The sequence below is a fragment of the Martes martes genome (genome assembly GCF_963455335.1).
Source record: "Martes martes genome assembly, chromosome: 15".
Classification (NCBI taxonomy): Eukaryota; Metazoa; Chordata; class Mammalia; order Carnivora; family Mustelidae; genus Martes; species Martes martes.
Genome location: NC_137903.1, coordinates 44,200,347 through 44,225,618, shown reverse-complemented (window position 1 = coordinate 44,225,618; position 25,272 = coordinate 44,200,347).

Genomic DNA, 25,272 nt, shown 5'->3' with positions numbered 1-25,272 from the left:
GAGAATAAACAATAGACATAACAAATGAGTTTGGTTTGCTAGAAGGTGATAAGTGCTATGCAAAAAAAAAAAGTAGAACAGAGAAAGGCATATTGGAATAAGCAGAGGGACAGTATTCAATTTTAAATAGAATGGTGATATTGGATCAAAGACTTGACATAAGTGAAAGAGTGGGCAGTACAGAGAGCTGGAGGGGAGGGCACCTCTAGCAGAGGCCAGAGATGAAAGCCTGCTGGGTACTTTCAAGGAACGAGGGTAGGTGGGTGGGTGGAGGGCAGAGCACTAGGAAGTGAATGGGGGAGGGGAGTAGAAGATGGTGTGGGAGAGGTGATGGAGGGCACAGATAGTGTGAGAATGCAATGAGGAGCCATTGGAGACTGTGAGCAAAAGAATGTTATGCTACGACTTATTCTGGCTGTTGGGGTGGGTTATTAGTTAATCATTCCTGTTTTATAGTTGAGTAAACAGGGATGTAGATGGGCTTGGTAACCTGTGACAGAGCTTGTAAGTGGAAGGAAGAACAGGACATACCCCCAAGTCTGCCTGACCTCAAATCCCATGCCTTTAATGACTGGACTATCTTATCTGTTAATATGATCAAAACCACCTTTTCTTGCAAACAGATAATTTTCTTTTAATTCTCACGTCTTCTCTCTGCTACATTTGTCCCTCCTCTCCTTGCCTAGCCATTATGGGCTATGGTAATTTTTGGTTCAGTCTTGTAAAAGGCTTTAATCTCTTGCTATTCATGCATCCCCTCACCTATTTTTTTAATTAAAAAAAATTTTAATATTGCAGTTGGCATAAAACATTATATTAGTTTGATGTATGGCATAGTGATTTGACAGTTCTATACATTACTCAATTTTCACCATGGTGGGTGTAGTTACCATTACCTGGTTTTTTAAATTTGCCAATTCATCTGATACTAAGAATTCCATGAAATTCCATTGCTTTCTTTTGTTACCTCACTGAGTGAGTGGTGAGTGTGTGTCCACTTTGGGACTAGAAGAATGATTCCAGGCATTGGACACTCTTAACATCCTCTTCAGTGGCCCGGGGAGTTGATGGCAGAGGGATCATAGCCACTCAGTGGGAAATTGGGGCTCTATTTCATTCCTTTTCTTGGAACTAGCACTTCTGTCTCAGTAGGGGCCCCTTTAATGAATCAATTAAGGAGGGTATTATTATTGGAAGCTGTTTTCAGCCCAATTAAGACCTTGCGACATGTCAGTTGGGATAATAAAAGTGAGTTAAGTCTCAATTTTTCTTTATTAGGGTGTTTATTAGAAGATTGAAATGTTCATTAGGTGGAGTAAAGTGATACAGTCATCTTTCGCTCATCAGAAGCACAATGGGACCTGTGTTGCACTCAAGGTTAAGGTGGCAGCCTCTTTTTTATACACAGAGCTGAGTTCTAACTCTGCTTCTGCTGCAGGTCAAAGTAAATGTGTGAGGTTCACACTCAGTGTAGAGAAGTTTCTTTTACTTCATGTGGTCATGGAGAAACTAAACACATCTGCATGCTTAGGAGTAAGATAGTGGGTCAATTATTTGGAATATCGATGAGCCAAATGAGGTTTGGGAGGGTAGAAGCTCATGCCAGATCCTGGGATTAGCTCAGAGACTAAAATCACAGATTTTATAAACTTTGTAAATTTTGGTTCTAAAATTTTTCAATTATAGAGAAAAATATGAGAAGTAAATTGTTAACATTCCTATATCCTCCCAGCCTTATCAAATTTTAACATTTCTGGGGCGCCTGGGTGGCTCAGTGGGTTAAAGCCTCTGCCTTCGGCTCAGGTCATGATCTCAGGGTCCTGGGATCGAGCCCCGCATCGGGCTCTCTGCTCAGCAGGAAGCCTGCTTCTCCCTCTCTCTCTCTGCCTGCCTCTCTGCCTACTTGTGATCTCTCTGTCAAAATAAATAAATTAATTTAAAAAAAAAAATTTAACATTTCTCCTATATCTGCTTCCATTTTTTGCTTAACATTATGGATATAGTTGAAGCCTCTTATGTAATCCTCCCTACCCCCACTACCTGCCCCCATCTCATTCTCAAGAGTTAACTACTCTCCTGAATTTGGTATTTATCTGCCCTTACCGGTTTTTATACCATTATTCTACATACCATATGCATGCATTCATAGCAATACAAAGTATTGCTTGCTTCCAATTTATTGCTTGCTTTGTATAAATTTTAGCATATAGTATATATATGTCTGCAACTTCCTTTATTTATGCAGTATTTTATTTTTGAGATTTATCCATGTTGACATAATCAGATTTAGTTTATTTTCTTTCTTGTATACATATTTACATATTTACCTCAATTAATATATCCATTTGCTTATTGAACTTTCAAGATATTTCCAGTTTTTCCTGATTACAAATAATACTGCAGTAAACTTCCCTACATATGTTTTCTTGTGTACACTTGCAAGAATTTCTCTAGGCTAGGGTTTCTCAAACTTAAAAAAAGAAGAGCTGCATTTTATGTTGCAATGTAGTAACATACATATTTGCATAATTATACACACACACTACAAGTAAAAGTTTTATGAAAACAATACATCCTTATAACAATGAAGCATTGTGATATATACATGGATATCTATCCTTTTGTCATAGCCTATCCTTTCTAATTTATTATTCTTTTTCCTATTCTGTGTATGTGCGCATATGCATGTGTGTGCTTGCACATGTACACACATGCGTATGCGTGTCTTACAAAATTGATTTCATGACAGAGGAATGGGTCACAGAATGCAGTTTGGAAAACACTGGTCTGTGATATATTACCAAGAAGCGAGACTTTTGGTCATCTTGGACTTTACCTAGATATTGATAACTTGTTCTGCTAAGTGGTATACTCTTTATTTAAATTTTCTGGGTGTTTTGCTTTAGGTGTGTTCTTTTTAAGCAATAATAGATATATTTGAAACAAATTTCAATATGTTTTCTTTGATGTTTTGTTGAAAATTTAATCTGTATACACATATAGTGGTATATTTGGACTTATTTTAATATTCTTATTTTGTGTTTTTATCATCTTTCCCCCTTCTTTTATTTTTTCCCTTCTTGCCTTCTGTGGATTGATCAATTTTCTATATTTCCACCACAAACCTCTTACATTTCTTCTGTTGGCTTGGAAGATAAAGACTATGGTACTACTTTTTTAAATTGGTAGCTTCCCCTGCCCTTTAAAAAATATACATTTGATTATAAGTATTTATAAATAGTTTCAAGTTGCTAAGTAATTTTTTCCTTTTTTTGAACACAATATGGACCTAGTGCTCTTTTCCAATGGGTACAACCCTTATACCCCCATCTCATTATTGTTGTTTAAAGTGTGACTTTACCTGTTTTATTATTTAAACAGAAAAATGTTATCGAGGTTTATGGCCAGTAGCTAATTAAATTTATTGGCTTAAATGATTTTCTGTTCTCATTTTTAATTTCCTGTGCTGCCATGATTCTCTTCTGTATTCATTTCTCTTTTTGCTGAAGTACATCCTTTTGTGTATCTTTTGGTAAGGAGATTTAGATAATATATTTTTTGCCTTTTTGTGACTAAACTGGCTTTTGTTTTGTTCCCACTCTTGAACAGTATTTTAACTGGGTCTGTAATTCTAGGCTGACATTTTTTCCTCAACTTTTCAAAGATATAACCCCATTGTCATCTATCTACTTTGTTGCTTGGGAAAAGTCTTCTGTCATTCCAAATGTCATTCCTTTGTAGGCAATCTGGCTTTTCTTCTGGTAGCTTTGAAGTATTTTTCTCTTTTCTCCCTGATGTTCTCAGGCTTACTAGTGTCAGATACGGATTTATCTTTATTTTTCTTGTTTAGCAGTCAGAGGGCAGTCTTGATTTGGTGACTCCTGTATTACTCATTTTGGAAAATTCTTAGTTCTTATCTCTTCTGGAACAGCATTAGAAATCTCTCATTCCAGGAGTGCTTGGTAGCTCAGTCGGTTAAGCATCCAGGTCTTGATTTTGATTGGGTCATGATCTCAGGGTAATGAGATCCAGCCCCGTGTTTGGCTCTGTGCTCAGCAGGGAGTCTGCTTGAGATTCTCTCTTTCTCCCTCTGTCCCCGGCCCCAGCTCATGCACTTTCTCTCTCTAAAATAAAAAAAATAAACCTTTTTTTTTTTTAAAGAAAGAAATCTCTCGTTCCATTCTCTATATTTATTAGCTGATTTTTAATTGAATTTTTGTTGCCAGAATAAGTCTAGTTAATATCTGTCACCACACAAAGTTACAAATTCTTTTTTCTTGTTATGAGAAGTTTTACTCTTTTAGAAACTTTCAAATATATAGTTCAGTATTATTAGCTATAGTCACAATGCTATACACTACATCTCCAGAACTTATTTATAACTGGAAGTTTATGCCTTTTGATTCCCTCATCCATTTCTCCCCCCCCCCACACCCCGCTTCTGGCAACAAGAAGTCTGTTCTACGAGTTGTTCTTCTTCTTCTTCTTCTTTTTTTTTTTTAGTTTCGACATGTAAGTAACATCATACAGTATTTGTCATCCATGTTGTCGTAAATGAAAGGATTTCTTTTTTTTTATAGTTGAATAATATTTCATTTTATGTATATACCACATTTCTTCATCCATTTATCTATTGATGGACACTTAGGCTGTTTCTTGGCTATTTTGGCTAATGTAAATAATGCAATGAACGTGGGGGTGCATATATTTTAAGTGGTGTTTTCATTTTCTTCACATAAATACCCAGAAGTGGAATTGTTTCCCACAGTGGTTGCATCAATTTACATTCCAACCAACAGTGCACAAGTGTTCCTTTTTCTCCATATCTTTACCAAAAATTGTTATTTCTTGTCTTTTTGATAATGGCCATTCTAATGGTGATATCTTCTTGTGGTTTTGATTTGCATTTCCCCAATGATGAGTGATGTTGAACATTTTCTCATGTACCTATTGGCCAGTATGTAGGTTTTCTTTGGAAATATGTCTCTGCAGATCCTCTGTCCTTTTTTTTTTTAAAAAAAAAAAGATGAACAAAGTTCTTTTTTTGTTTGTTTTTTTAAAAGATCTTATTTATTTATTTGACACAGATCACAAGTAGGCAGAGAGGCAGGCAGAAAGGTGGGGGGGAAGCAGGCTCTCCACTGAGCAGAGAGCCTGATGCGGGGCTTGATCTCAGTACCCTGGGATCATGACCTGAGCTGAAGGCCGAGGCTTAACCCACTGAGCCACCCAGGCACTGCCCTCTATCCTTTTTAAAAATCATATTGCTTATTTGCTATTGAGTTGTATGAGTTCTTTATATACATTGGATATTAACCCCTCATCAGATATATGATTTGCAAATATTTTCTCCCACTCATAGGTTGAGTGTTTCTTTTGCTTTGTTAAAGGTTTCTTTTGCTGTGTAGAAGCTTTTTAGTTTGATGTAATCCCACTTGGTTATTTTTGGTTTTGTTGCCTTTACTTTTGGTGTCAAATCCAGAAAATCATTACTGTCAAGACTGATGTAGCTTACTGCTTATATTTTCTTGTAGGAATTTTATGGTTTCAGGTCTTATGGTCATGTCTTTTATCTGTTTTGATTTATTTTTTGTGTATGATATAAGACAGTGGTCCAGTTTCACTCTTTTGCATGTCTGCCCAGTTTTTCCAACACCACTTATTGAAGGCACCATCCTTTTCCTATTGTGTATTCTTGCTTTCTTTGTCATAAATCAATTGACCATATGTGCATGGGTTTATTTCTGGGCTCCTTATTCTGTTTCATTAATCTGTGTGTTTGTTTTTATGCCAATATTGTATTGTTTTTATTATTATGCTTTGTAACACAGTTTGAAAGCAGGGAAAATGATGTCTCTAGCTTTGTTCTTCTTTCTCAAGATTGCTTTGGCTTTTTGGAGTCTTTTGTAGTTCCCTATTAACTTTAGGATTCAAATTATTGCTTAATATTTTAATATCATGCTCATTCCATTTGTGAAATTCTGGTGTGGGCTTTACATTTCTTCTGAATGATCTGGCTTGAGAGCTTCATGGTTCTCTTGGCTCATCTAGGTTGGTTTAGTCATGTGAGCTCTGGCATGAGTCTGAATCTCTGGAGTAACCTTTCCATGGCTATGAGATCTTGGGTAAATTACATGAGTTCTATGCTTTAGTTATGTCATGTATAAAATGGAGATACTAAATGAACTGGTCACAAGAGTTTATTGTATGGATTAAGTGAGATAATGTCTATGAAATTCTTAGTTTACTTTCTTGACATGGTAAGCACTCACTAAAAATAAATGATGGCTAAAAATAAAATAAATAAATGATGGCTGTAATAACTATTCTTCCATTTACAGATGACCCTGAACATAGCTGGATGAGAAGAATCCTGGAGAACTGTTATGAATGCAAGATGGGGACAAGCAGGGGACAATTGTGAGGAAATCAACAGAGTGAGGAAAATTTAGGGAAAAGACCAGAAAGTAACAAAGTGTTTCCGTCTGATGCATTTGTCTCCTTAATTTTACTAATTCCCCTAACATGAACAGTTTTTCATATTCCAAATGTAGCAGTCAATAGGAAAAAAAAAAGACATTCTAGTTCTATTGGGCCAAAACCTTGGAGCTTAAATCTAAAAGCAGCTGGGGACAGTGGAAAGAACACCGTTCTTGGTAATGGAAGATCTGGGTTTGAACTTGGCTCTACTTCTTTGAATCAGTCATGCTTCATGCCACTTCCTAAACTTCTGTTTCCTTCTCTGTAAAATGTAAATGGTAGTCCTGCTTCTTAGGGCCCTACTGAAGATTAAATGAGATCCTGTGTGGGTAAATGCAGGATACCTAATAAGTGCTCAATGATTTTTTTTAAAAAGAGAAAGTCAAAGAGATTTGATGACTTGTGGCCAAAGCACTGCCTCCCTGGGTCTCAACTTCAACTCGTATTTGTGTAACTCCACCTGCAGGCTGGCTCCCCTCCACTTTTCCAAGACTCCTGCAGGCAGGAAGCAATATAGCAATGTTGTAATTTGATAAAGAAGTACTGTGGAAAAGCTGGAGCCCCATTTCACATCAGTATGGTGGATACTGCCCTGTGGAAAAATGGTGCCACATCAGGTTTTGTGCGTCCAGAGATGGGAGTGATCCGTGGACATCCTGAAGACTTGGAGTCAGAGTGCCTGCCGTTGAAGTATGTGGCATATCCAATTTTCTCCCTCTGAGTTTTTTCTCCCCCGTTGTCAAACTCTACTTGGAGGCTTCTTAGTACTGTTCCTTACAGGATCTATTCCCTCCTTTCCCAAACTGTCTCCTACATTAGTGTTTTTCTGGTTTCTCTTTTAAGTCTCCTATTTCATTTCCTTTGCATTGAAGAGTATGCACAGGGTTGGCAGAAGGGATAGACCCTTATCAACACCCAGGAAAGGGATGCTTTCATGGTCTTTGAACAGGGAGAAGGCCAAGTTCTTATTCAAATGCTTTTTCCCCTTCCACTTTATTCCAGATTCAAGAGTGTTTTCATTGCAGTATACCTGTCTGGTATTATTCCCAAAGGGAGTTCTGTGATCCTAATTCAACCATAACCCTAGCCCTAAATTCTCAGAATCTTGAACACAATTTTTCTCTAACTGTAAACAGGACATGCTACATATACCGCTGAAAGTGATGCTAGGGATGAGGCAACAACAGTTCAAAGTTTGGACACCATTTTGAAAGCGGATGGTTGAAGGACACAATAGTAGAAACTAAAGCATTCACATCAATTGATGCAAGAGAGAAATTGTCAAAATAAGTGCTTCCCAAATTAGTGATATATCAGAATATTCTGGGGAACTAGTTTCAGCTTCAGATTCCTGGTCCCTACTTCACATGTCCTGAATCAGAATTTCTGTGGGTGGGGCCTGGTATTTGGAATAAAATAGGGGCATTGAGTAAGGCACAGGTGATTTGGAGGCAGCCTGTAGTTGAGAAATACGGGACTAAGTGATCCTGGTATCTATCAAAGTGTTATACTGAATCAGAAGTCTCACGGAGTCTTTATTATTATTATTCTTTAAATTCAATTAGCCAACATATAGTACATCATTAGTCTCAGATGTAGTGTTCCACAATTTATCGGTTGTGTGTAACACCCAGTGCTCATCACATCATGTGCCTACTCAATGCCCATCACAGAGTCTTATTTTAAAAATATTTTTGTCCTCTTTCATTTTGGCCAAAGGAGGGGTGAGTTTGTTCATGTAATATCCTGATGGTTCTCCAAAAGACAAAGATCTTAATTCTCCAATTCACCAAGAACCTTCCCAAAAACTAATGTAAAAAATCTCAATCCATCCAAAGCTACGCAAATCATAAGTAGAATCGGGCTCTCACCCTAACAGAGAAGGGGAAAGCCCATTGTTTGATGAGGGTAGGAAAATGGATGATAAATTTATTTCATACACTACAGCAATTATCCTCAACCTGGCTGAATATTAGAAACATTCTGCAGAGCAATTAAGTCAGAATCACTGGGGATGGCGCCTAGGTATTGGTATGTTTTTAAAGAGCACCCCCAGGTGATTCTAATTGTAATCGGGCTGAGAACCCCTGCATTAGAGAAAGACACCCGCTCTCAGGGGAAAGGATAGAAAGGCAGGTTGTTGGAGCAACACAAGTGAATCTCCCTGGCTAAGAATAGCAGTTCCTTTCTCATTTAAACAATCAAGGTGGGTGAGCTTATTCTCTGGAAACTCTGAGAGGACTAGGCAGGGACTGAGAGGCAGAAGAAATGAAACAGGACATGATTTGCACTTTAATTTGGAAGAAAGCTAGAAATGCTGGATGAGCTCTTTCTAATGCCCTAAAATGTGTCCCTGTCCTTATTCACACCCAACATCCCCCAAATTACTAAGTTAATGACTCTGAAGTTTAACCCTAACCTCCAAGAATCGAAAATAGGACAATATTTATATAATAATTACACTGTGAACCTCTTTTGATGAGGCTGACCTATGAAGCAGGCCAACTGCAGGAAATCTGTTACATTTTTTTTTTTTTAAATTCCTGCAAAAAGCTTGTTTGTTTCCATTTGGCCCACCGCGCGGGAGAGGGTGCAGGGTGGTCACACAGCTGCCCAGCGGGGGCAGGGAGAGGCTCAGGCAGAAGCCCTGGCTCCAGGGGGAGAGGCCAGCGGGGTTCCCCCCCCTCCCCGAGGCTGCTGGGCTCTGGGGTTCCTAGCAGTGCGGGAGGGGGGCCTCTGGAGGAGAAACCCGCCCGCGCAGGCGGAAGAGGAGTCAGGTGCGGGGCCTCTTCCTGATGAGCAGCACCTGTTCGTGCAGGAAGTGGCCTTCTGGAAGTCGGCGGCCCGGGGCCCGCAGGTCCAGAGGGTCTGGTTCGATCCTGCTCCGGGACCGCGCTTGCTCCGGCCTGCAGGGTGAGTGTGCCCCATGCCCCCGGGAGCCACCTCGTCGCTGCGGTCGAGTGGAAGCCCTGAGACAGGTGGGCGCGAGGCCTGCAGGTGCTGGGGAGCAGGCGGTGGGGCCCTTCGGGTGAACCCGGGAGCTCGTGGCCCATGGCGACCAGGAGGAAGCTCAAGGTGCTCTGCTGGCTGCTCGCGGGGGGCAGAGGATCGCGGAGAAGGGGGTTCTGGAGGCTGGTGGGAGGCGGGAAGAAGGGGCGTCCCTGGGTCGGTGCTGTCCAAACTCTGGAGAAGCCAGAAGTCCAGTGGACCAGCAGCTGCTGCCTTAACCTTTCCTTTTAGGAAAAAAAGGAAGCTAAGCAAAGTATGGAAGGCAGGGATAAGAACAGGGTTGGGGTTTGTTGAAATACATTTCTGTTCCAAGATGGAGCCGCTCCTGCCCAGGGTGCCATCTCAGCAGATAGGAATTTCCTAACTTTCTTGATCCTATAAATGCTCCATTTGACTGGAAACGCTGTGTATCCAGCAGTCAGTCCCCAAATGCCAAGCCAATTCTGGGGCTTCTCATCCCAAACAAGGTTGACTGTGTGGCCCCAGCCAGTCGAGTATTTTTTTATATGCCTATTTGTCTCTTCCTTTTTAATTTTTTTATCCCATAAAAGCTGCTTTTCCTTCCACCCTCGATTTTGCAGTTCTCCTAAAGGAGACTGTTCGCTTCGGCAAGTGTTAAAAGTTTGTTTGTATCACCTGAATTGTTTATTCCTCTTTTAACAGTTCTTGCCCATGAAGAGTGGGATTTGAAGCTGGCTATGAATGGTCTTGGGGACAAGACACACAGGCAAGGCGCCCCCTGAACGCTTTGGGTTTACCGTTCTTTCCCTGTTACCAAGGCAAGGCTGTGGGTAAGTCACTCTCAGATCTGTGCTCCATCGCTCACATGATGAGAACTTGTAGGACCTAATCTCAGCAACTTTCAAGTGTGCATTACAGCATTATTAACTACAATTGTCATGCTGTGTGTTACATCCCATGGCTTATTTATTTTATAACTGGAAATCTGTTCCTGTTGACACACATTACCCATTTCTCCCACTCCCCACCCTTGGGCAAACACCAGTCTATTCGTTGTGTCTATGAGCTTGTTTTTTTTTTTTTTTGTTTTTTGTTTTTTTTTTTTTTTTTTAAGATTCCGTGTATAGGTGAGATCGTATGATATTTGCCTCTTTCTGTATGACTTACTTCACTTTGCATTGTGCCCTCCAGGTTCATCCATGTTGTTGTAAATGGCAAGATTTCATTATTTTTTATGGCTGAATTCCTTTGTGTATATATTCCCTGTTTTCTTTATCTGTTCATCTGTGGTGGACACTTAAGTTATTTTCATATTTTGGCTATTGTAAATAATGCTCCAGTGAACATGGGAGTGCATATATCGTTTTTTTTTTTTTTTTTTTTTTTTTTTAAATTTTTTATTTTAATAAACATATAATGTATTTTTATCCCCAGGGGTACAGGTCTGTGAATCATCTGGTTTACACATTTCACAGCACTCATCATAGCACATACCCTCCCCAATGTCCATTTCCCCACCACCCTCTCCCGTCCCCCTTCCCCCCCGCAACCCTCAGTCTGTTTCTTGAGATTGAGTCTTTTATGGTTTGTCTCCCTCCCAATCCCATCTTTTCATTTTTTCTTTTCCTACCTCTCCCCAAACCCCCCCACCTTGCATCTCCCCTTCCTCATATCAAAGAGATCATATGATAGTTATATTTCTCCGATTGACTTATTTCGCTAAGCATGATACCCTCTAGTTCCATCCACGTCGTCGCAAATGGCAAGATTTCATGTCTTTTGATGGCTGCATAGTATTCCATTGTGTATATATACCACATCTTCTTTATCCATTCATCTGTTGATGGACATCTAGGCGCTTTCCACAGTTTGGCTATTGTGGACATTGCTGCTATAAACATTCGGGTGCACGTGCCCCTTCGGAGCACCACGTTTGTATCTTTAGGATATATACCCAGGAGTGCAATTGCTGGGTCGTAGGGTAGCTCTATTTTCAGTTTTTTGAGGAACCTCCGCACTGTTTTCCAGAGTGGTTGCACCAGCTTGCATTCCCACCAACAGTGTAGGAGGGTTCCCCTCTCTCCGCATCCTCGCCAGCATCTGTCATTTCTTGACTTGTTAATTTTAGCCATTCTGACTGGTGTGAGGTGGTATCTCATTGTGGTTTTGATTTGTATTTCCCTGATGCCGAGTGATGTGGAGCATTTTTTCATGTGTCTGTTGGCCATCTGGATGTCTTCCTTGCAGAAATGTCTGTTCATGTCCTCTGCCCATTTCTTGACTGGATTATTTGTTCTTTGGGTATTGAGTTTGATAAGCTCTTTATAGATTTTGGATACGAGCCCTTTATCTGATATGTCGTTTGCAAATATCTTCTCCCATTCTGTCAGTTGTCTTTTGGTTTTGTTTACTGTTTCCTTTGCTGTGCAAAAGCTTTTGATCTTGATGAAATCCCAATAGTTCATTTTTGCCCTTGCTTCTGTTGCCTTTGGCGATGTTCCTAGGAAGAAGTTGCTGCGGTTGAGGTCAAAGAGGTTGCTGCCTGCATTGTCCTCAAGGATTTTGATAGATTCCTTTCGCACATTGAGGTCCTTCATCCACTTTGAGTCTATTTTCGTGTGTGGTGTAAGGAAATAGTCCAATTTCATTTTTCTGCATGTGGCCGTCCAATTTTCCCAGCACCATTTGTTGAAGAGGCTGTCTTTTTTCCATTGGATATTCTTTCCTGCTTTGTCGAAGATTAGTTGACCATAGAGTTGAGGGTCTATTTCTGGGCTCTCTATTCTGTTCCATTGATCTATATGTCTGTTTTTGTGCCAGTACCATACTGTCTTGATGATGACAGCTTTGTAATAGAGCTTGAAGTCTGGAATTGTGATGCCACCGACTTTGGCTTTCTTTTTCAATATTCCTTTGGCTATTCGAGGTCTTTTCTGGTTCCATATAAATTTTAGGATTATTTGTTCTATTTCTTTAAAAAAAATGGATGGGATTTTGATAGGGATTGCATTAAATGTGTAGATTGCTTTAGGTAGAATAGACATTTTCACAATATTTGTTCTTCCAATCCATGAGCATGGAATATTTTTCCATTTCTTTGTGTCTTCCTCAATTTCTTTCATGAGTACTTTATAGTTTTCTGAGTATAGATTCTTTGCCTCTTTGGTTAGATTTATTCCTAGGTATCTTATGGTTTTGGGTACGATTGTAAATGGGACTGACTCCTCAATTTCTCTTTCTTCTGTCTTGTTGTTAGTGTAAAGAAATGCGACTGATTTCTGTGCATTGACTTTATATCCTGACACTTTACTGAATTCCTGTATAAGTTCTAGCAGTTTTGGAGTGGAGCCTTTTGGGTTTTCCACATATAGTATCATATCATCTGCAAAGAGTGATAGTTTGACTTCTTCTTTGCCGATTTGGATGCCTTTAATTTCTTTTTGTTGTCTGATTGCTGAGGCTAGGACTTCTAGTACTATATTGAACAGCAGTGGTGATAACGGACATCCCTGCCGTGTTCCTGACCTTAGCGGAAAAGCTTTCAGTTTTTCTCCATTGAGAATGATATTTGCGGTGGGTTTTTCATAGATGGCTTTGATAATATTGAGGTATGTGCCTTCTATCCCTGTACTTTGAAGAGTTTTAATCAGGAAGGGATGCTGCACTTTGTCAAACGCTTTTTCAGCATCTATTGAGAGTATCATATGGTTCTTACTCTTTCTTTTATTAATGTATTGTATCACATTGATGGATTTGCGGATGTTGAACCAACCTTGCAGCCCTGGAATAAATCCCACTTGGTCGTGGTGAATAATCCTTTTAATGTACTGTTGGATCCTATTGGCCAGTATTTTGGTGAGAATTTTCGCATCTGTGTTCATCAAGGATATTGGTCTGTAATTCTCTTTTTTGGTGGGATCCTTGTCTGGTTTTGGGATCAAGGTGATGCTGGCCTCATAGAATGAGTTTGGAAGTTTTCCTTCCATTTCTATTTTTTGGAACAGTTTCAGGAGAATAGGAATTAATTCTTCTTTAAATGTTTGGTAGAATTCCCCTGGGAAGCCGTCTGGTCCTGGACTTTTGTTTGTTTGAAGATTTTTGATGACTGTTTCAATCTCCTTACTGGTTATGGGTCTGTTCAGGTTATCTATTTCTTCCTGGTTCAGTTGTGGTAGTTTATACATCTCTAGAAATGTATCCATTTCTTCCAGGTTGTCAAATTTGTTGCCATAGAGTTGCTCGTAGTATGTTCTTATAATTGTTTGTATTTCTTTGGTGTTGGTTGTGATCTCTCCTCTTTCATTCATGATTTTATTTATTTGCGTCCTTTCTCTTTTCTTTTTGATAAGTCTGGCCAGGGGCTTATCAATCTTATTAATTCTTTCAAAGAACCAGCTCCTAGTTTTGTTGATTTGTTCTATTGTTTTTTTAGTTTCTATTTCATTGATTTCTGCTCTGGTCTTTATGATTTCTCTTCTCCTGCTGGGTTTAGGCTTTCTTTGTTGTTCTCTCTCCAGCTCCTTTAGGTGTAGGGTTAGGTTGTGTATTTGAGACCTTTCTTGTTTCTTGAGAAAGGCTTGCACTGCTATATATTTTCCTCTCAGGACTGCCTTTGTTGTATCCCACAGATTTTGAACTGTTGTGTTTTCATTATCATTTGTTTCCATGAATTTTTTCAATTCTTCTTTAATTTCCTGGTTGACCCATTCATTTTTTAGAAGGATGCTGTTTAGTCTCCATGTATTTGCGTTCTTTCCAAATTTCCTCTTGTGATTGAGTTCGAGCTTCAGAGCATTGTGGTCTGAAAATATGCAGGGGATGATCTCGATCTTTTGGTACCGATTGAGACCTGATTTATGACCCAGGATGTGGTCTATTCTGGAGAATGTTCCATGTGCACTAGAGAAGAATGTATATTCTGTTGCTTTGGGATGGAATGTTCTGAAAATATCTGTGATGTCCATCTGGTCCAGTGTGTCATTTAAGGCCTTTATTTCCTTGTTGATCTTTTGCTTAGATGATCTGTCCATTTCAGTGAGGGGAGTGTTAAAGTCCCCTGCTATTATTGTATTACTGTCGATGTATTTCTTTGATTTTGTTATTAATTGGTTTATATAGTTGGCTGCTCCCATGTTAGGGGCATAGATATTTAAGATTGTTAGATCTTCTTGTTGGACAGACCCTTTGAGTATGATATAGTGTCCTTCCTCATCTCTTATTATAGTCTTTGGCTTAAAATCTAATTGATCTGATATAAGGATTGCCACCCCAGCTTTCTTCTGATGTCCATTAGCATGGTACATTGTTTTCCACCCCCTCACTTTAAATCTGGAGGTGTCTTCGGGTCTAAAATGAGTTTCTTGTAGGCAGCATATTGATGGGTTTTGTTTTTTTATCCATTCTGATACCCTGTGTCTTTTGATTGGGGCATTTAGCCCATTAACATTCAGGGTAACTATTGAGAGATATGAATTTAGTGCCATTGTATTGCCTGTAAGGTGATTGTTACTGTATATTGTTTCTGCTTCTTTCTGATCTACTACTTTTAGGGTCTCTCTTTGCTTAGAAGACCCCTTTCAATATTTCCTGTAGAGCTGGTTTGGTGTTTGCAAATTCTTTCAGCTTTTGTTTGTCCTGGAAGCTCTTTATCTCTCCTTCTATTTTCAATGATAGCCTAGCCGGATATAGTATTCTTGGCTGCATGTTTTTCTCGTTTAGTGCTCTGAATATGTCATGCCAGTTCTTTCTGGCCTGCCAGGTCTCTGTGGATAGGTCCGCTGCCAATCTAATGCTTTTACCCTTGTATGTTACAGACTTCTTTTCCCGGGCTGCTTTCAGGATTTTCTCTTTGTCGCTAAGACTTGTAAATTTTACTATCAGGTGACGAGGTGTGGACCTATTTTTATTGATTTTGAGGGGCGTTCTTAGCATCTCCTGGATTTTGATGTTTGTTCCCTTTGCCATATTAGGGAAATTCTCTCCAATAATTGTCTCCAATATACCTTCTGCTCCCCTCTCTCTTTCTTCTTCTTCTGGAATCCCAATTATTCTAATGTTGTGTCGTCTTATGGTGTCACTTATCTCTCGAATCCTCTCCTCGTGTTCCAGTAGTTGTTTGTCTCTCTTTTGCTCAGCTTCTTTATTCTCTGTCATTTGGTCTTCTATGTCACTAATTCTTTCTTCTGCCTCATTTATCCTGGCAGTGAGAGCTTCCATTTTTGATTGCACCTCATGAATAGCTTTTTTGATTTCAACTTGGTTAGATTTTAGTTCTTTTATTTCTCCAGAAAGGGCTTTTATCTCTCCGGAGAGGGTTTCTCTAATATCTTCTATGCCTTTTTCGAGCCCGGCTAGAACCTTGAGAATTGTCATTCTGAACTCTAGATCTGTCATGCTACCTATGTCTGTATTGATTAGGTCTCCAGCCTTCGGTACGGCCTCTTGTTCTTTTTTTTGAGGTGAGTTTTTCCGCCTTGTCATTTTGTCCAGGTAGGATTTGCTTTCTCCTGCTGTGGAATTCCGCTGTTCTTGGTGACTGAAGTTGGTTTTGGATCGGTTTCTTGTTGATCTTCTGGGGGAGGGGCCTGTTGTAGTGATTTTCAAGTGTCCTTGCCGCAGGCGGAATTGCACCGCCCTTGCCAGGGGCCGGGCTAAGGAATCCGCTCGGGTTTGCTTTCGGGAGCTTTTGTTCCCTGAGCGCTTTCCGTAGAGTTCCGGAGGACGGGAATGAAGATGGCGGCCTCCCAATCTCTTGGCCCGGAGGAGCCGAGAGCTTGGGGTTCCGCTCCTCAGTGCGCTCTCAGAGCAAAGCGCCCAACAGTCCCGCCTCCCTGGCTTGCGGTCGCGCCTCGAGGAAAGCAGTGAATTGTTGGAGCTGGAGAAAAGCGCCGGGTCGCTTTTGTCTCCGCGGCCTCCGGCCGCGCTCCGAGCCCACCCAGCCTGCGACCGGCACAAGGTAACCCTGGGCTTAGAGCTCACTCCTCGGCTTTGTCGCTGTAGCCGGCTTCCCCGCTCCAATACCTGCGAGCTCTGCGGCACTCAGACACCCCCAGTCCTTCTGTGACCCCGCGGGTCCTGGGGTTATGCTGACCCCGCCTGGGTTTCCCCCCAGTTTAGCCTCTGGAGCGATGTCTCCCAGTGGAGCCGACTTTTAAAAGTCCCGATTTTGTGCTCCGTCGCTCCGCCGCTTGCCGGGTGCCGGCCCCTCCCCCCGGGGTCTATCTTCCCGTCGCTTTGGATTCACTTCTCCGCAGGTCCTACCTTTCAGAAAGTGATCGATTTTCTGTTTCTGGGATTGTTGCTCTTCTTCTCTTTGATTTCCCGTTGGATTTGTAGGTGTTCACAATGGTTAGATAAGCTATCTAGCTGATCTCCTGCTACCTGATGTCGTCTCAGCCTGCTACTTCTCCGCCATCTTGACTCCTCCCCCCGCATATATCGTTTTGAATTTGTGTTTTTTTCTTTAGATAAATGCCCAGAAGTGGAATTACTGGATCATATGGTAGTTTAAAAAAATAATAATTAATTTATTTAAGATAGCACACGAGCAATAGAGAGGGGCAGAGGTAGAAGCAGATTCCCTGCCAAGGAGGGAGTCCGATGTGGGGCTGGATCCCAGGACCCTGAGATCATGTTTATTTCTAGTTTTTTGAGAAACCTCCATACTATTTCCCAGTAGTGACTGGACCAATTTACATTCCAACCAATAGAGTACAGGTGTTCACTTTTCTTCACATCTTCACCAAAAATTATTATTTCTTGTCTTTTTGATAGTGACCATTCTAATGGGTGTGAAGTAATGTCTCATGGTGGTTTTATTTGCATTTCCCTGAGGATGAGTGATGTTGAGCATCTTCTCTACCTGCTGGACCATACATATGTCTTCTTTGGAAAAATACCTCTTCAGATCCTTTGCCCCTTTTTCTAGTCAGATTGTTTGCTATTGAGTTCTGTGAGTTCTTTATATAATTTTGATATGAGCCCCTCATCAGATATATGATTTACAAATATTTTCTCCCATTCAATAGGCTGCCTTTTCATTTTGAGTTAATTTTTGTGGATGGTGTAAGACAGCGGTCCTCTTGCATTGTTTGGCATGTGACTGAGTTCTCTTGACTCTGCCTCGGAAACAATTCTCCATTGATTCCAGCTCTACTCCCCCTTTTTAGCTGCTAATCCTGTTTTTTTCATAAGGAAGCAGAATAGGATATCTACCATCCTTTCTTGGCTGAGCGTGAACCCCAGCTTCCACGGTGGCACAGCCCTCAATGGGAGTAGTTTCACCACGGGACAACTTGTTGGGAGGTGCTCACGGCACCCTCCTCTCCAGGATCTCCGTTTACGCTGTAGCAAAGGAGAGCAGTGCACTCGTGCTGCCAAGGCAGCTGTGAAGCAAGTCATAGCCTAGGTCCTCCTGCCATGCCTCTCCCATGTAGACATTCTGGAGCTTCTTCCTATCTCTGCCACCCCCATTGTCTCTCCTGAACTCCATTGTATGAAGCCTACAGCACGTGGTTTTGTCCTTGTTAAGTGCTGTCTGCTGTCTTATTGTGTCTTCTTCCTGCAGTGGCTGCACGAGGAGGGCAGAGAACTTGCTCCCACCACTTTGTATCTGACCAAAAGCCCAGGGTAATCAGCTGAGCTGGGCATACTCGCTGGTGGAATGGACTTCCCACCAGTGTCCCACCTTCTTCATTTCTCCCTCTTCTGGTTTTATCAGCAAATGCTCGCTTCTAGCAATGCTGTTTCCCCCAAGTTGGTGAGAAGAGATTTGACCTGAGGAGCATAAAGACCTAGCTGAGGGGAAACCTTGACCAAGAAAATGTTAATGACCAGCTGAGTCGCCATCACAACATTCCATTGTGACTGCATTGAGGCCCCCTTGGGGGGACCTGTAGAAATCGCTTTCATGTTGAAGGCACTGTGGGAAAGGGGGAGACTGAGTGGAGGAGGCACCCTGGGATTGGGGCAAGCTGGTCTTTAAAGTCCATGAAAGGCCAATGAGAAACGCACAGGAGCTCCGAAGGCTGAAACCCAAGCAGCCCCTCCAAACTGGAGCTCCCAGAGTGTGTCTCAGAGAAAGGCTGTGCTAGCAGGTTTGGAGAGGAAGCAAAGATGCTAATGAAGCGTGAACTGGCTGCTTTCAGCAGAGCCTTCTGGGCACCACGCCACCATCTCGCTTTCTTTCCTACCCATTTATTTATTTATATTCTTAATTAATGGAAATTTCAACTCCCATTAGATCAGGAGAAGTCAGTAATAAACAGTCACAGCTTTAAGCAGACATAGCTACTGGGGAAGGGCAGAGGCTTCTCTTTCTGCTCCTGGATTCCAGTCACATGGCTGGCCTGAGCTCAGGAGAGAAAATCCGTATGCTGGTTCTGGTAGGAGAGCCAAGAACCTGTGTTGATGGGCCACTGACCTCCATGGTTATCTATGAGTTTCTTTTTCTTTAAGCATCACTGAGACTTTCCCTCTAAATTCCTCTGTTGAAATCAGACAGCTCAGATTTGAATCCTACCCGGCTACGCAACCTTGGGGAAGTTAATTAACCTTTCTGTGTCTCAGCCTTTTCTGTTAAAGTAATAGTACTTACTCCATAGGGCAGCTGTGAGTCTTAAATGAGGTAATGTGGGGGAAGTACTTGGCACAGTGCCTGACCTGTAGTGGATGCTCACTGGATGTTACCCATTTTCATCACCGTCATCCAGAACCCAGACGTACACATATGATGGTCGCTCCTCTCCCACGTGCCTCAAGCAGCCCAGCAGAAGCTCCTTCCAGGAGCAGGGCTGGTAAGCACCTCCTTCAGGAATGTCCCGATGCTCCCTGCTCTGGGTTCTAGCATCTGCTTTGGGAATAGCATTGTGATTCAGGCTAAGGTGGGGTGAAGTCCTGAGCCTCGGAACTATTGGTGTCATTTGTGAAGACTGAAGATCTCTGCTTGGGTATAATCCAGGGCTGGGATGTTACTGTGGGACTTAGGTATAGCCAAAAAGCCCTTGATGGGCTGAAACATGGTAGAGTGATGAGAGCTGGAAAAAATAATCGGTATCCCACAGTGAGAGGAAAGATCCCAGCCCAGCTTTAAAGGAAGGCTGCAGCAGGCTCCCAGATAGGCCGAGCCTGCCAAGGCAGGGCAACGATCTGATGTCACATCTTCTTGGTTTGACTCTTGGCTTCACAACTTTCTGGCTGTGGGACCTTGGACAAATCTTGTAACCTTTCTAAGCCTTGGTGTCCTGACATGAAAAAATGAGCATAAGAATAGCCGTGTTCTCCTCATGGCCGTGGGTAGGATGACATGAGATACCATATGAAGTCATTTATAGAATGCTTGGCAAGTTCTCAGAAACTGGTAGCTGTTATGATTAGATCTGTTTTATTCATCTCTGTGTTTTCAATTCCTGTGATGGTGTCCGCTTATAGTGAGTGCTCAAGAAATATTAAGTAGTCAAACGGAGAATGGCATACTTGGGACAACCCACTAAACTTTTTGGGCGTGATAACCCTAATGAGAGGGTGCTGCTAGATGGCCTAGAATGCCACATCCAGACCCAGATAGAGGGAATCTGTGCGAAGTGCACAGATGCCTTCTGGGCCTGGGATCCCTGGGCCTGAGAGTAGTATGTGTTTTACTTCAAGGAACAAACTTTTCTCTTTCTTGGCAAGATGACAATATGTATTGACAAAGAACAAAGTAGCAAAGGTCCCAGGTACCGCTGGAGAGAGAAATTTAAACTTCTGAGTTTGAGTCTTAAATTACTGGCACCCTTTTGGGTAAAAAAGTATCTACTAGTTATCTTGAATACGCTATTGGATTTCTTTTCTAAAGGGAAAGAGTAAGTCAAAAGGTGAGTGCGGCATTAGTCGGCATTAAGAAAGAACCGGAGCACAACTGGGAAAGAATTGTTATTCCATCCGGTAAATTTGCACTCTCTCCTCACCTTGACTACCAGCTTCACTTTGCGGCTCACCTCATCTCGGATAGGACACAGCAGAAATAGAAAAGGTCCCCGGAAGGGCAGAACAGATGGATATGGGGGACGGGGCAACTTCACACCAAGAAAGATGACACATTTCCTTCTGAAAGGAGCAGAGGAAAGGGGTGAGCACTTTCTGAGGTGGCAAGTGTAATGAATGGGAGCAGCAAGCCAATTGCAGGCTCCCTCTTGCCCTTTCCCCTAATAGGAAAAAGAGGCCGCACTTGACAAAATTAAAAGGGAGCAAATTTAGAACTGATGAAAGGAAGCGCTCTCCACTCAATGTGTAATTAACCTGCGAAGGAACCCAACCTCCTCGCTATTAACTGAGGCAAGCCGTTAGCTGGGCTTTCCGACGGCTGGAAGAATAACAGCCGTTTTGGCAGTTACACTGGTTAAGCCTGCAGTTCCTGAGGTAACTCATCCTCTGTGGTACGACATGACATGAGGGCCAGGTTGAGAAGAGCCACGTCCTCTGGGATGCAAAAAAAAAAGTGCAGGTGAGATTGGGCCTGTAGACAGAGAAGACAGTAGCACGGAGGAGGCCGTGCTGATCCAGGGAAGGTAGGAGGCTTGACTGAGGTCACACAGCAATGTTGAGGTGGAGCCCTGAGCCCCGGCTTCCTGGTCCCAAGCCAGCGCCCTCTCCCTCACGGTGTGTGGCCACCGCTCCAGAGGCGTTCAGAGGGTTGCTGCGCCGACTCTCGTTTCTGCCGCCTTCTCCACTCCCGTCCCTGCTGGCTGCACGAGTAGTGGGCGGTGACCCCTCCTGAAGGGTGTGGTCAGAATCTGGGCCTGGGAAATCAGGACAATCAATGTGGGGAGCTGGTCTGTCCGTGTATGTTTGTTCTGGGCAGGAATTCTGATCCACTTCGTGTCCACGAGATCTTGAGTCTTCTGGAAAGTGCAAGCAATAGTATAGAACAGAGTAAAAGAGAGCTTGTTTTTCATGCGGATGTCAGTGTTACCAGTTCGAATGCTGTCTTCACCGCTTCTAGGTATGTGACTTCGGGTGACTTGCTTCCTGACTCTCCGTCTCCTTATCTTACTACTGCCTTCATACACGTGCAGGGCTTCACTGAAAAGCGTGTGGCGTGCAGGGGCGCACTAACCATTCAAAAACTGGCAGGTGGAATTATTATTGGAACTGGAATTAGCACGAGCTGACCCATTAGGAGAAAAACTAGCTTTATCTTTTAAATTTATTCTCTCTCTACCCTTTAACCTCTCATTCACTCAACAGCTACTTTCTGAGCACTTAGGATGCACTGTGTTAGATGCTCGCTCTCCAGGTGTGAACAAAGTAGTCCCTATCCACTCGGAGTGTACAGCTAAGCGGAGGAGACACTCACGCCCAAAGAAGAAAAACACACGCAGAATCACAGTGCAATAGACACATGCTGCATTGGAGGTGGAGATTTTTAAAGCATTGTGGAGTCCTAGAAGGACCTTTTGCCCATTAGATAAATATTTATTAAGCACTAACTGGGTGCTAAGCCCTGTGATAGGCATTCATCAAGTTATTTATTCTTCAAGTAAATCCTACCCTCAGGAAAAGTGACGTCTTGGAAAGGCATTCTTTTACTTATTGGGAAGTCCAGAAAACATTCCAAGAATCTGAGCCTACGCTGACAGTCTAATCACACATAGCTGCAAGTGAGCATTATTTATTACTAGAGGATATTCGGAATCATTCAAAAGTGGTTCCAGAGAGTTTTTGTTGTCTTGGTGAAAGATACTGGTAGGAAGTCCCAGAAGAGGATCAGGAGGGACCCTGTAGATAGCTAGAGCTCTTCTGAGGATTTTGTAGGCCATGGGCCCTCTTATCCGTGAAGACACAGCCCAGATCTTCTGAAACATCCCAAGTATATGATAGCACCTGAAATGCCTCCATAGACCCCTGCAAATTTATCTCTCTCTCTTTTTTGTTATTAAATTTAAAATTATTTTCTAATATTGGTTTTAAAAATATTTACAATGGGGGATTTTTAGAAATTACATCCATATTCAAGAATTCTCATGGGATGAGAAGTCTTAAATGATTTTCTAATATAATGACTTTTTTGATGAATACTAAATTGAACAATTAATGGAGTTGACATAGTATTACATCTTGTAGACATTCAATTAAACACTTAATTTCAGTTCTACATTTTCTTTTTTTTATTTGAAGCCACTTTTCTTTGTTTTGTTTTTTGGTGTTTTTTTAGGTCTAAGATATTTGTAAGATACCTGGGAAGCTTTCAGACGGGAGGCCCCTTGGGGCAGCAGCAGGCATCTTCCTCTGGCCAGCTCTTAGCTCCCACCCCTTGTCTCAAACTTGAGGACCCCTAAAGACTATAAGTGAGCCACACCATGGTAGATTTAGGTCCTGTGCCTGGGTAGTAACCTTTGGCAATTGTTGGTGAGGCCTTTCCCCAGCTCTCAAATGAAGCTGCGTCTCTTCTCTTCGCCCATCTTCCTCCCTATTTGTCTTTCCCCTGTTCTGCTTCTTTTCATCCCTTCTCTTTTACTCTCTCTCTTCCCTGTGGTTTTGTCTGTCACTGGAGTAGCCAGTGTCTTCCTTAGACCTGCCTCACTTCACTTGTGCCATTGAAGTAATTTCTGATCCCAGTGAGAGCATCATGGCAGAAGGGAGGGCCACAGACCCAGCACTGGCAGAATTTAAGACAATTGTGGAGGTATTTTGATTAAAACTGAAAATACAAAGTGTTTGCTGTATATTTACTTACAAAACCCATGTCCTAACATCTTTTCAAAGATGTGAGAGCTAGTGTGGAATGAGCGGCTGCACTTTTGTCCTTGGTAAAGTTTTACTGAGCAGAGTGACTGCAGGGATTTTCTTGTTAGACTATATTCGAAGCATCCTTTGCTCTACCATGGTTGTCTCTGTGCAGAAAGCACTTCTCCTCCCTGTCTCATGAGTGCTATCCTCACATCTCAGCGGCAGGTCACCTCCCAGTGAGCCCATTCTTCACCTCCCTGGGATGATCTGAGTGCTCTTTCTTTGGGGTTCCTATTGCCCTTAATAGTGTTCGCATATCCATTAAAGGAACGCCCATCTTCTGTCATAACGGTTTGCTTTATTGGCACATCTGACTCCCGCTGTAAACTCTGTGGCCAGAGGCCCTGCCTACCTCCATCTCTGTACCTTCAGCTCTGAGCACAGCAATTGACATATAGTGGATCTAGAAAAATGAGGTAACTGGTTGGAATCCATGGACCCTTCTTTTTGCACTGATTTTGAGTCCTTTTCAATTTTGTCTAGTCAGACCAGAGCATGCTTGCTTTGTCTCCATGTAGAAGTCATGATGAACATCCGTTCATCTTCAGTGTCTCTTCCTCCAAATGTCCCCGGTTATGAATCATCAGCTTTAGGATCTACCACCACCATAGATATTTTTAAAGCTGGAATAATGAAGCGTGGGTGCAAATGAGAATAAATACCTCTGGCCATAAAAATAAAATAAATCAATATCACTTCTTTGTGGTCAGAGATGCTTAATAGGCAAAGGTTGCTGCCAGATTGTAAAAAAATGTGTTTAGCTGGAGCGGAGGGCAAATTTAAGCTATAGGAATGAATAGCCCAGCTGCTTTTCTCATCTTAGAATGAAATAATTTTTTTCTTAGGCATTGGACGATGAATATAAATCTGTTCCTGTGGACTTGATTCTGAAAGTGCTGGTCTTGCAGATGGTACCTAGGCAGTGTGAGCTGCTCAGGTCGCTGGCCACTTTCAGCTGAGCTTGGAAATGCCTTTCAGTTTCTTCCATTGGTCTGGGAAGCCCCAGAAGTCCATTACCAACCTCTTCAAAGGCATCTTCTCATGTACCATCATTTGATTAGAATAGGATAAAGTGCCTGCTGACACCCCTGTCTACCTTCCCAATCTCCCATTCAAACTCCTTTCCAGGCATTTCCCCGTTAGAACCTCTGCTCAGTTGTCACGAGGCTACTTGGACTTTCTCTGGATATGCCCTGTGTGTTCTTGCCCACCTGCTTCTGGGTATGTCTCTCTGTCAGCCTGGAATGTCCCTTTGCCCCACCTTGTACATGGGACTTGCTCTTCAGAGCTCACCCCAAAGGTCACTTTAATGTGTCTCAGTGCTCCTCTGACCAGTAACCTTCACCTTCCTGGAGGAACTGGTTTCTCCTTAATCTTTGATCCTACATAACCTTCTGTGTCCCTTAATTATGGCTCTTACCACATTCTGTCATAATTTATTTCTACGATGATTATAATAATTATTCCATCAGCAAATCCTGTCAGCACTATCTTCAGAATATATCCCAAGTTCGATTACTTCCCACCACATCCACCTCTACCACTCCAGTGCAGACCACTGTCATTTCTCATCATCATTACTGAGCTCTGTTTGACCTCGTCTCCTTGCCTCCATGTCTGCCTCAGTGCAGTGTATCTTCCACACAGAAGCTAGACATGAAAGATGAATTAAATTGTGTAGTTCTTTGCTCACAAAACCATTAGTGCTTCCCGTGTGTATTAGGATTCTCCAGAGAAACAGAACCAATAGGATGTGTCTGTGTATAGAAGGAGATTCATCATAAGGGATGGCTCACATGATTATAGAGGCTGGCAAGTCCAGAATCTGCAGTGTGGGCCCGCTCTCTGGAGACCAAAGAGAGTTGATGGAGCAGTTCCAGCCTGAAGGCCCAGAGACCCAGGAGAGACGGCAGAAGAAGCCTGAAGGCACACTGCTGGAGAATTCCCTCTTGCTTGTGGAGGCTGGTCTTTTTGTTCTACTCAGGCTTTCAACTGATTGGATGAGGCCCACTCACATTATGGAGGGCAGTCTGCTTACTCAGCATTCACTAATTC